Source organism: Lissotriton vulgaris, chromosome 6 (assembly GCF_964263255.1).
Source record: "Lissotriton vulgaris chromosome 6, aLisVul1.2, whole genome shotgun sequence".
NCBI classification, from domain to species: domain Eukaryota; kingdom Metazoa; phylum Chordata; class Amphibia; order Caudata; family Salamandridae; genus Lissotriton; species Lissotriton vulgaris.
The window spans coordinates 237,723,573-237,733,946 of record NC_141694.1 but is presented as its reverse complement, the minus strand read 5'-3'; positions in this window follow the sequence as shown (position 1 = coordinate 237,733,946).

Below are 10,374 nucleotides of genomic sequence, written 5' to 3'. Positions count from 1 at the left end.
TGATATCAGGACCAGGTCCAGCAGGAGAAATTTGGGAGTGTCCCGGATCGATTGGTAGCAGAGTGCTGAGGGTCTTGGAAACTGATGCACAAAGATAAAGGGGGCCACTTGAAACTGCACAGGTGGACTTACAGGTAAATCTGGTGGGTCTCCTTAGAGGGAGATGGTCGCAAGGGACTGGGGACCACAGGAGCAGGGCATGTTAGTCAGCACTGGGGCTTTTGGGGCCAGGTGCAGAGCGAACGGGTCAGCCGGGAGTTGTGCGCCTTTAAGGTCCTTTCGGTCAGGAGCAGGCAAATTGGAGAGGCGATCTTGGGACAGCTGGGCCACTGAGGAAGTGGGCCTTAGGTGTCTTATTATCCTTTGACGGGTGCTTAGTTCAGGTACTTTTAATATTCATTAGGTAGGTCTCGGTTTACGACTCATTGGGAATCGCAAAAATTACAGGGATGCTGGCCTGCTGGGGGTCAGCAGACCACCATGTCTATGATTGCTTTTGAATGAAGCAATTCTTTTTTTCATGTAACCCAAGTCCCTTAAAGGAAAACTAGATGCTTTAAAAAAAAGAATCGTTTTCTTTTCATTTTTTAAGGGCAGGCAGTGGTCCATGGGACCACTGCCTGCTCTTAAAAACTTTATTACAAAAATTCCCACATACCACTGTGAGTCGCTATTATGAAGGGATGCCCTTAACATGCCCCTTAGTGACACTAAATCGCAAACCCAATTCGTGAATTGGTTATAGGTTACCAATCGCAAAGTCAGACTTTGAACATAGCAAAATGCTTTTTTCACTCGCAAACAAATCAGGCCTTTAGCAACCTAATAAAAGCATCGTAAATCTGTCCCATAGTTGCTTGACTTGTCTTTTTGCTTCTGAACTATTCTTTATCACTTTTCTGCAAGTACATCTGACCTCATACAAATCAGTGTAAGAGATTTTCAAAATGATATTAAAAGGCAGGGGCCGCTTGCATTAATGGTCGAAATGGGTGCTGCCCTCCCACTTTGTAGGATAAAGAAGATAAGGATGAAAAATAAATAACACTGGGCAGCTTAAAATAAAATGTAAGTTTGCATTTCACCATTTTATTTGATTCATTCATTGTTTTTCTGAGGGCGGGGTGAGGGTCCGAACGAATGTCCTGTGACCAGACAATCCTGCACTTTGTCTGGGGCCAGGGCGAGGTTTTGCTCGACCTGCGAGCATAAGCTTGAAATGTGACGTCAATAGTGGTGGGAGTAGCGATTGTTCATTGCGAGATGCAGATACCCATTTGGGCAGTCTTCGCAATGGCCCAGGGCGTGTCTGGAGCAGTGCCATTAAAGTTAATGGGCAGGGGCGTGGTAGGTCTATGGAGATAACGAAAGGCTGGGAGTGTCACTGGCCTCTGAAACTCCTGTTGCTCATTTTGCTTGGCAGGCTGGGGCCTAAAGAACAACCACGTCGCAGCAGCATGTATTGTGCTTTTACTGTTGTGTGAGTGTTGTTTGAAATCGAAGAAAAAAGAACCAAGCAGCAGCGGGATTTTACTGATGGCTCACCCTGAATTAAGCATTTTGCTACCCGGGCGTTTCAAGCTCTCTGTCTGTCAGCCTCGAACTGAAGTGCTGACCGGAGCTGCTCTGCCACAGGAGCTACCACAGATTAGAGAGTAACGGACTGGCCCTTCCGAATTCAACAAGAGGAGCCAGTGCCGTTAAAACGCACCTCTAGCCGACCCCTCCAAATCATCCTGCAAATTAAAGGTTAAGGTACATTTTATTACAATTACGTTTATTCAATTTATTGTGCTATGCATTTTTTTTTAATAAAGGAGTGTGCGCATGAAATGAAAGTTAATATGTTCATGTTCGCCGGGAGTGTGAAAATTCAATGTGAATAAATGCAATGGGGGCTTGTAGTTCTAAAACATGTAACCAATTAAAAGAGAAATTGTGATTAAAGGGGCAGGGCTAGTGATGCCAGCAATAGTTGGTTTAACTGTAGTGACATTACTGTTGTGTCCTAGCAGACACAGTCTAGTTACTGAAAGTGTAATGAAACACTTAACACCCACCCACCACTAATGTTACAACATCACGTGACACAGTCAATAAAGAGAGACGAGCGCACGTGCTCGAGGCACATTGATTGATTGATTGTGGGTTTGAAATGCGCTAGAATCGACTCCCGAAGGAGTATCTCTGCGCAGTAGACCGCTGGGGAACCCGTCCTGGCCTTCCCTGTGAGATGGTCCCTACTGGGTATCTCCAAGGTGAAACCAGGCATCCCCGGCATATGTGGGTGGCCGTTGTGGAGATGAGGCAAGCTAATGCCCAGAGTTGCCGAGTGTGATCCCTGGTTAGAGTAGGCACCGAGGTGAGAATTATTGAGTCCGCTGACCCTCGTCCACGACCCTGCCGCGTCAGGAATTGAACCCTGGTCCCGGGCCATCCTCTGCTCTCGGGTCTGCCGCCTCTAACCAGTGAGCCACACCACTCCACATTAATCACCAGCTATCCGAGTGTGTGTCCAGTTCTTACCGTCATGTGGGCCCCGGGCCCACGACGCAACAATGGCGACGAGGGATGGAGCTGAGCCCCGGTGTGCTAGCCACTGCTGAGAGGGGGGAGCGAAGGGCACCCACAGAGGAAGCAGCGCCAGCCGCCGAGTGCCCACGGGGCGCGTACCGTGCCCTGGGCCTAGCCTTTGATAAGGAGGTGATCGGGAGCCCACCCCGCACCTCTCTAGCCCTGCCGTGTGCAGCCGGCCCGCCGGAGGGTCCACAGATAAGAAGCGGACCGTGCGGTCCCCACCCGCAACGGCTGCGACTGACCCCGGCGAGGGGAGGCCGGGCGGAGCCCACCCGCGACAGCCGTGACGCCAGCCAGACTTGAGGTGAGCCCATAGGCTACCCGGAATTATCAGGGGCTGACCGGAGGTCCGCGGGAGTCCATCCCGCCTCCGTGACTGTAAGAACAATGAAGGGGAAGGAGCGGAGTAGCTAACCGCCTCCCGACCCCCGTCGCAACGTGAGGAAGTCGACCGGCAAGCAGAGCCCACCCGCAAGTGCAGCGACGCCTTGCCCGACCTTCATTGATAAAGCGGAGCCCACCCGCATAGTACCGAACACACTACAAACTTTAAATAAAGCAGTGCCAGCGGAGCCCAACCGCAGCCTGCCCGAAGCGTTCCCAGTCCCCCGCCGTGCAGCGTGTATGCAGTGAGGCTGCAGAGGCGGGGGTGAAGAAACTGAGGAACAGAGCGAGCGCCTGCAGCATGTGAAGAGCTGCTAAGAGCTTTAAAGTGAAAGCGGAGCCTACCCGCCGACTCCCCACATCGGACCATGCCCCCAGCTCTTCCCTGCCCGTGCAGCCACTCACCTGCCTGAGAGCAGCCCGGAAAGCAGCCGACATCCTCCCCCGCCGCGCCGCGTGTGGCAAGTGGAGCTGCGGCGGCGAAGGGCAGGGAGGGAGTGAAAGAAGGCTAAGTCGTCCGCTGTGGGGAAAGAGGCCACGAGTGACTGCAGCCACAAGGAAAAGTGCCGGGAAGAGGAAAAGAAAGAAGCCAGCGGGTGCTCACCCCGCATGAGCTGAATATGGCCCCAGCTCCCCCCCTACCCGCGCGAGGACTGTGAGGCATAAGGGCAGGGAGGGCGAAACAAGTACAGAGCAAGGCCGCCGAAAATCTCCTCCTACCCCCTGGGTCCCCAGCAGAAGAACGAGGGGTCTGCAAGCAGCCAGCAAAAAAAAAGAAAAGGGACTTACCTGGTCAGCAGAGACTCCAGCCCCCTCCTTTCCTGCACACTTCATGGCAACAACAGGTCCTGCAAGCCCATGACTCCAAGCACCAACCACAGGAAAGAAGGAGTCCCCAAGAAGAGGAGGCTGCTGCTGGAGGGAACCCAAATCCTACACTGCCATCTAGTGGACGATGGAGAGTGCACCAAAAAAACAAGCCACAAGAAGCAAACAAGCATTGGACAAAGACTGAGACCCATCATCACTGCTGAGGTGACGCCCTGTGGCCACAGGTGCTCACCGCAACCGCAGGAGAGCAAAGAACCTCACGCTGGACGGCGAGGGAGAGTCAAGGCGTCTACCGCGAGCAGCAAGATTCGAGGATGACCTACTGGAAGCGTGCAAGTATACCCCAGACGCGGACGGTAAAAGACAGCCCCTGAAATTAAGGAAGCCACACCCAAAGCACCAGAAGACGTGCGAGGCAAGTACCCAAGTGTGAAGGAAAGTGCGATACGCATGTGAAGAAGAGCGACAACGCCAGAGTAGCTAAAGAAGCGCAATGAACAAAGCTACACTGAAGATGTACCGCGGCCAGTACGAAGTTAAGCGAGAACTTGTAACCGCAATGCACACTGACGTGCAATGGAAGAGTGATGCAAAGTACCCCGCAGCCAAAAGGAGGCGAAGAAACCGCGCACGGTTAACGCCCCACGAAGTTAAAGAGTCTCACCGGCAGCGCGCACGAGAAGTGAGCCCACCGGAGAAGATTCCAGGAGAGGTGGCGTAACCCTCCGGAACCTGAAGAGCAACGACAAAGGCACGCCAACGCAAAAGCCGATCAACAAGATGGACGCCCGGAAGGAGAAAGAGACAGCCGACTTGCCAACAGGTCGCCGAAATGCTGACCCGCCAGAAAGGCGCAGTGAATGTGTCCTGCCAAGAAGTCAAGGATGAAGATGTCCTACCAGAAGACGTCCGTGAACTGAGAAATCAGGAGAATGTCCGGAAGAAGACCCGGAGAGACGGACGCACTATCCACAAGAAAAGAAGTAATCGGAGGCAAGAGAGAAGATCGTAATGACCGGTCCAGTCACCGAAGAGTGGAGAGAAGACCGTGTCTTAAAGACAGGACAAGACCAGATGAAACCAGGCGGAGTGCACGCTGCTTGAAGAAGCCTGGTCAGCAAGACAAAGGAAGAAAGGTGACCACACCGTGTCGCGAAAAGGAGAAGGGAGAAAAGAATGAAGAAAGAAGTCATGTGGCACGACGCCAAGAACAACATCTGGAAAAGGTGAAGATGAAGGTGAAGAGAGGTGACACACCACAACATCGTGTACAGTGAACCACACGTCCAGGAGAAGACTGATGGCACCAGGAACAGATCAGGCATCTAGTCACAAGACCCCGACGACCCGTCGACTACAGGAGAGCACAGGTCGGCCCATTGGCAACACCCACCTTTGGGATCGAGCGGAAATCTGGATGCGGAGGGAGCTCAGATGGCCTGAATAAGGAGAACTGACCATTCCACTCCAGCCCCTGGAGATCCAAGGGGCAAAGGCCTCAGGGAGACCGGTGGCAGAGGGTCCCGACACGAGAGATGGACCCATCGCCGTCTAACCTGCACATCCCAGGAAGAAGAGGAACTTGTGCGCAAAGGCAGGAGTCAACAACTACCCTTCAGGTGGAGTTACGGACTTTGTGAGGTAGTACCCTCATTGTCTCCTCCATTCACATGCAGACTGTGGAGTTGGAGCAACGCTGTGGAAGAATACCCGGCCCAGTGGAAACCTGATGAAAAGGGCCTCCGGGACATCTCGTGGCAGGAGGACACCCGAGAGAGAGGCGTCCTAGTGAGAAGGATGTTTTTCTATCACTCCATCCTTTGCAATGTGAAGCCAAGCTGCCCTCAGTGAAGAAACCGACGGACCAGCAGAAGACAACATCATCCAAGTTTAACATCTGGTCATCCTGTTTGGCGTCATCCTCAAAAACAAGATCTCAGTGGACTGACCGACACACTTCCACGCGCAAGTCCAGAAGCGCACGCCCACCGAGAACCAGGACGTCAAGCCAAGAAGAACTAAAGTTTCAGCAGCAATTTCCACCGTTGTCATCAAGCAAGCAGCTGAAGAGACTCAATGTAAATTTGTAATTAGTGTATATTTATGTACTTCCTCCCACAGATTCGGACTTTTGTCTTTCCTTAATTTTTATAAAATTTTGGGAGGAATGTTGTGCCCTAGCAGACACAGTCTAGTTGCTGAAAGTGTAATGAAACACTTAACACCCACCAACCACTGATGTCACAACATCACGTGACACAGTCAATAAAGAGAGCCAAGCGCACGTGCTCGAGGCTCATTAACCCACCAGCTATCCGAGTGTGTGTCCAGTTCTTACCCGCATGTGGGCCCCAGGCCCAAGACACAACAATTACCACCAGGTGCAGTTTGACAATCATTATTTTCCCTTTGCCGCACATCGTTGTCATATAGTCCAATTAATACATGTCAACAGAGGCCAGCGCTGCACCATGACTAATCATTGTATGTCTTTAGCATGATGAAACCATGCTGTGATTGGCCATTTCTGCTCTTACCCCGCTTCTCACTTCACTTCGTGCACATTGGCACCATTAGCGGTTTTGCACATGAGGGAGGCTAGACCCCTCCTTCTATCACCTCATGAGTCCCCTCGCCACCGGACATGTCCCGGGCCGGCCGAAATTACAAGCACGTTCCAAGTCACAGAAGCGGCGGGCCCCAAAGTAAAATAAAAGGTAAACTCTGTTTTGTTGATTTTCTATGTTTAAGTGTTTCAATGGTATGCCAATGCCGCCGTCACCAGTGTTCGAAAATGCAGCTGTAGGCTAGTGCTGTTTAAAGGGTGCTGCTAATAATAAATTGTGTTTGTGTCTATTTATAAATTACAAGCAGGGGAACCAAGCTTGAGTCTTGGCGTCCGCTCAACCTCCTGTGATCCTGGACAAATCACAATCTGAACCTCCTCGTGTCTAAAAATAAATGAATGTCTCTTTGTGTAAAGTAAGTGGTGCTTATGTAAAGCACTCTAGTCCCATCTTACATCCTGATATGAAAAATTACTTTTGTTTTTCTTGCTACCAGGCAGTAGGGCACGCATTGCTGGCTGTGACACACTGTAGACACTATTTAGATTTCAATGAATGTCTGGCCTTTCCCTTGGATGAAGTGTGACTGAATTTATTTAATTTTTTTCAATGGAGCGAACAGTAAAAAAGTGTGCTTTGTTCGCCCTTGTGAAGAGCAGGGAATCTTGCCTCGCTATAAATCAAAGTGTACTGTAAACTTCAGTGTTTTCAAGGTTCTGTGGTTATGAGGCCTTATCAACTCTCTTTTGTCTTTATTGTCATTTTACATATGCTCTATAATTTGGGTAAGTGCAGGCCCTTATCTTGAGAGAGATGATAGTGTGCTGATGTGTCAAAAGTCTCAGACTTACACGAATTTTGACTTTATTTATGGAAAGGCCAAGGGAGTCTCCTGTTAACAAGCTGCAGCTACAAACTTGCCTGCATGTGTCGCTTTTTTGCTAGACGTATGAAGGAGCTAGCGTTGATCTCCCCCATTCACGAAATAGATATGGTAAACAGTGCACTTTTGCTGATAAAATTAAAATACCTTTGCCTGGCCCCTACATGAGTAACTCCGTTCTGTCAATCAGCCTGAGAACTAATATAATTCCATAAAAAAATGGGCAGTAAATCGCCACGGACTTCCATAAAAATGTTGTGCCCCCTCTCAGTTCACCACTCTCAGACTTCACCAACCACCACTGACACTTAGTAACAAGGCACTGCTGCCATCGCAGCATCAGATGTAAGATTCTTCACTAGCCTATTCAGAGGTGTTACCGCAAAGTCTGTTATGAAGTTATGTGGATATACTGGATAAACAGCTACCTATGTCATTATCATATGACATGTTTTAATAGATTTATGAACCAACTTGCTTTCTCAAATTTGCCACTCTTTTTTTCAAAATGTTCTCAGGGGTATATTCCCTGAGCCCCTCTTTTGGCAGTCAGTCTCTCTTGCCACCGGTAACTCACGCACAACCTTTACACCTCACCTTTTTCAAAAGTCACCAGCCGCTACTGCAGGGGAGGACAAAAAACAATAAAATCTGACAGAGATGCATATTAAAACAGCACCTCCGGAGACCTGACAATAATTGGGAACTGAGGGGCATATTACCAAGCAATAGCGATAATTATCGCTATTGCTTGGTTAGAGACAAAAATTTACCGCTGAGCTGCGGCGATTTTTACCGCAAATAAACCTTGGTATTACCAAGGTTTATCGCAAATGCGATAAAAATCGCCGCAATGCATGAATGTCGCTGAAAAGTCAGCGATATTCATGCATTACCGAGCTAATGCTCTTAGCCATGTTATCCACCTCCCATTGGATAACATGGCTAAGAACTGCTCAGGGCAGGTGTTAGCTTTTGGAGATATTAGCGCTTAGAGCGAATATCTCCAAAAGTTGGTAATAGGAGATAGCTATGTTAGCGACTGTTTACAGTTGCTAACATCTTGGCATGCCTACTTTGCATGTCATTAGTGATAAATATCACTGACATGCAAAGTGGGGCCCAAGATGGTCGCTATCTCCTACTAGCTGTCGCTAACTGGTGTTAGCGACAGCTAGGTAATAGGGAGATAATTTTATCTCCGCTTTCTTGGCTTTTAAAGCCAAAAAAGCAGAGATAAACCCCCTTGATAATATGCCCCTGAGTAACGTCTAGATAAACACTTCGGTTGAGTCGTCCATTCCGATGGAATCAGTTCTACTGCCATCTGCTTCCTATAGGACAAAAACACTACTTGTGTACTTGCACCTGCTTTTAGAATAGCATTCATCTGAAAAAAACTGCATAAAATATATTTTTTTCTTCTGCTGAACCAATGGAATTGCGAAGTGATGGCTCAGCAACTAAAAATGAATTTGCTTATTGCAGTGTCAACAAACTGAAATTGCAAGCATTTCGCATAGGACATGCACCTGCCAAATAGCCAATTACAAATCCAGTGAGAAAAAATAAACATGCCACGCTAATGAGTCAAGAAAAAAGGACAAACCTGGAATATATTCACTGAATACCTTGGAGAAAATAAACTGCGATAACTTACCTCAGGTTCACAAGATGAGCAAATGCTCAAGCTTATCAAATGCTACAAATGAATTTAAAAGCTCAAGAGAAAAAATGTAATAAGTGTAACTAGAAAGAATAAATTCAAAGTGCATCTTGGAATGGATCCAATTGGTTGCCTTGTTTCATAAAATATAAAGGGCCTCATTTACAAGAGGCCTGTGCCGCTAGTGCATCACTTTTAATGTTGCCCCAGTGGCGCAGGCCTCTCATATCTTTGAGGCCTAGAAAAGCCAGCCTGTGTGGCTTTTCCTGGCCTTGTAGATATGGTGTGAGGCAACACAACACAAGTCAATGTCTTGCCTCACACTTTGATAGGGAGGCGAGCCATCAGCTTTATGGTAGATGTTCCCACTTAACACCCATGGCATATGAAAAATGTCCAGATTTGCAACATGCTGCAGACCTGGGAATGCGTCAAAAGCATACGCTTTCCCAGGGAAGGGAGTAATGGTTGCTTGTGTGCAGGAAGGTGTCACTTCCTGCATGAAAACAACCTGATTTCAATGCAGGCACCCTTGCACCATGGTGCAAGGGTGCCTGCATTGGTGTTAGGCTGTCATGTCTGCCCTAGGGCAGTAGAAGAGGACAGTAATGCATCATATCTCAGAGATATGGAGCATTCCAACCCTTTTCTTTTGACTTAGGTCAGTGAAGTAGGTAGACTTACTGTGCTGCCCTATGCCAAAAATAAGGAAATGTGGCCCAAAATGGGCACAATTACCATTGTGATGCCTCTGTCGATTTGCCAGACCTAAGTGAAGAAACAATTTCAGCAGACATCAACATTTTCAGAGATGCGTCAACTGTGATTGGGGAGCGGTGCCAGGCAGTATGTCACTTTGTACTTACTGAAACTTTTTGATAACATTTTCTATAGCATAACTGACAAAAGAAGGGGATCAGTCACCCAAATTTCTTCAACAGCAATTTTAAATTGATTCACTATTCTCCGAAATCACACCTTGATTGTACACATATTTCAAGGTGAAGCACAATTTGTCTACTTTTCTACGGCATAATAAGAAGTTTAGCTTTATCCATGGACGGGATGGTACATCGCCCAACAGCAGTAATTATCAGATATTTGCAGTAGCGGCTGCCACTAGGGGGTATCAGGAAGTAAACACACCACCTCCCTCCACCTCCATTGCTTGACATACTACATTTTTTTATATGAAAACAGACGATTTCACAGGTCATTTGTTTGAATGTTAAAGCTGTAATATTACCTTGCCGCAGAAAAGGACTCCACTAGCTGTATTGCGCCTGTTTCAGGCACAAGCTGTTACAGCCCAGACTCAAACATATGCAATGTATATCTGACATGCTGCACTAGCATTACACAGTGTAACATGTCAACCAATTGTGCCTGAAGGCATCCCAATCACACGCCATTTTGCTTTATCTGAAGCTGAAACAGAGAAAAAAGATCTATCTCAAAACCTTCAA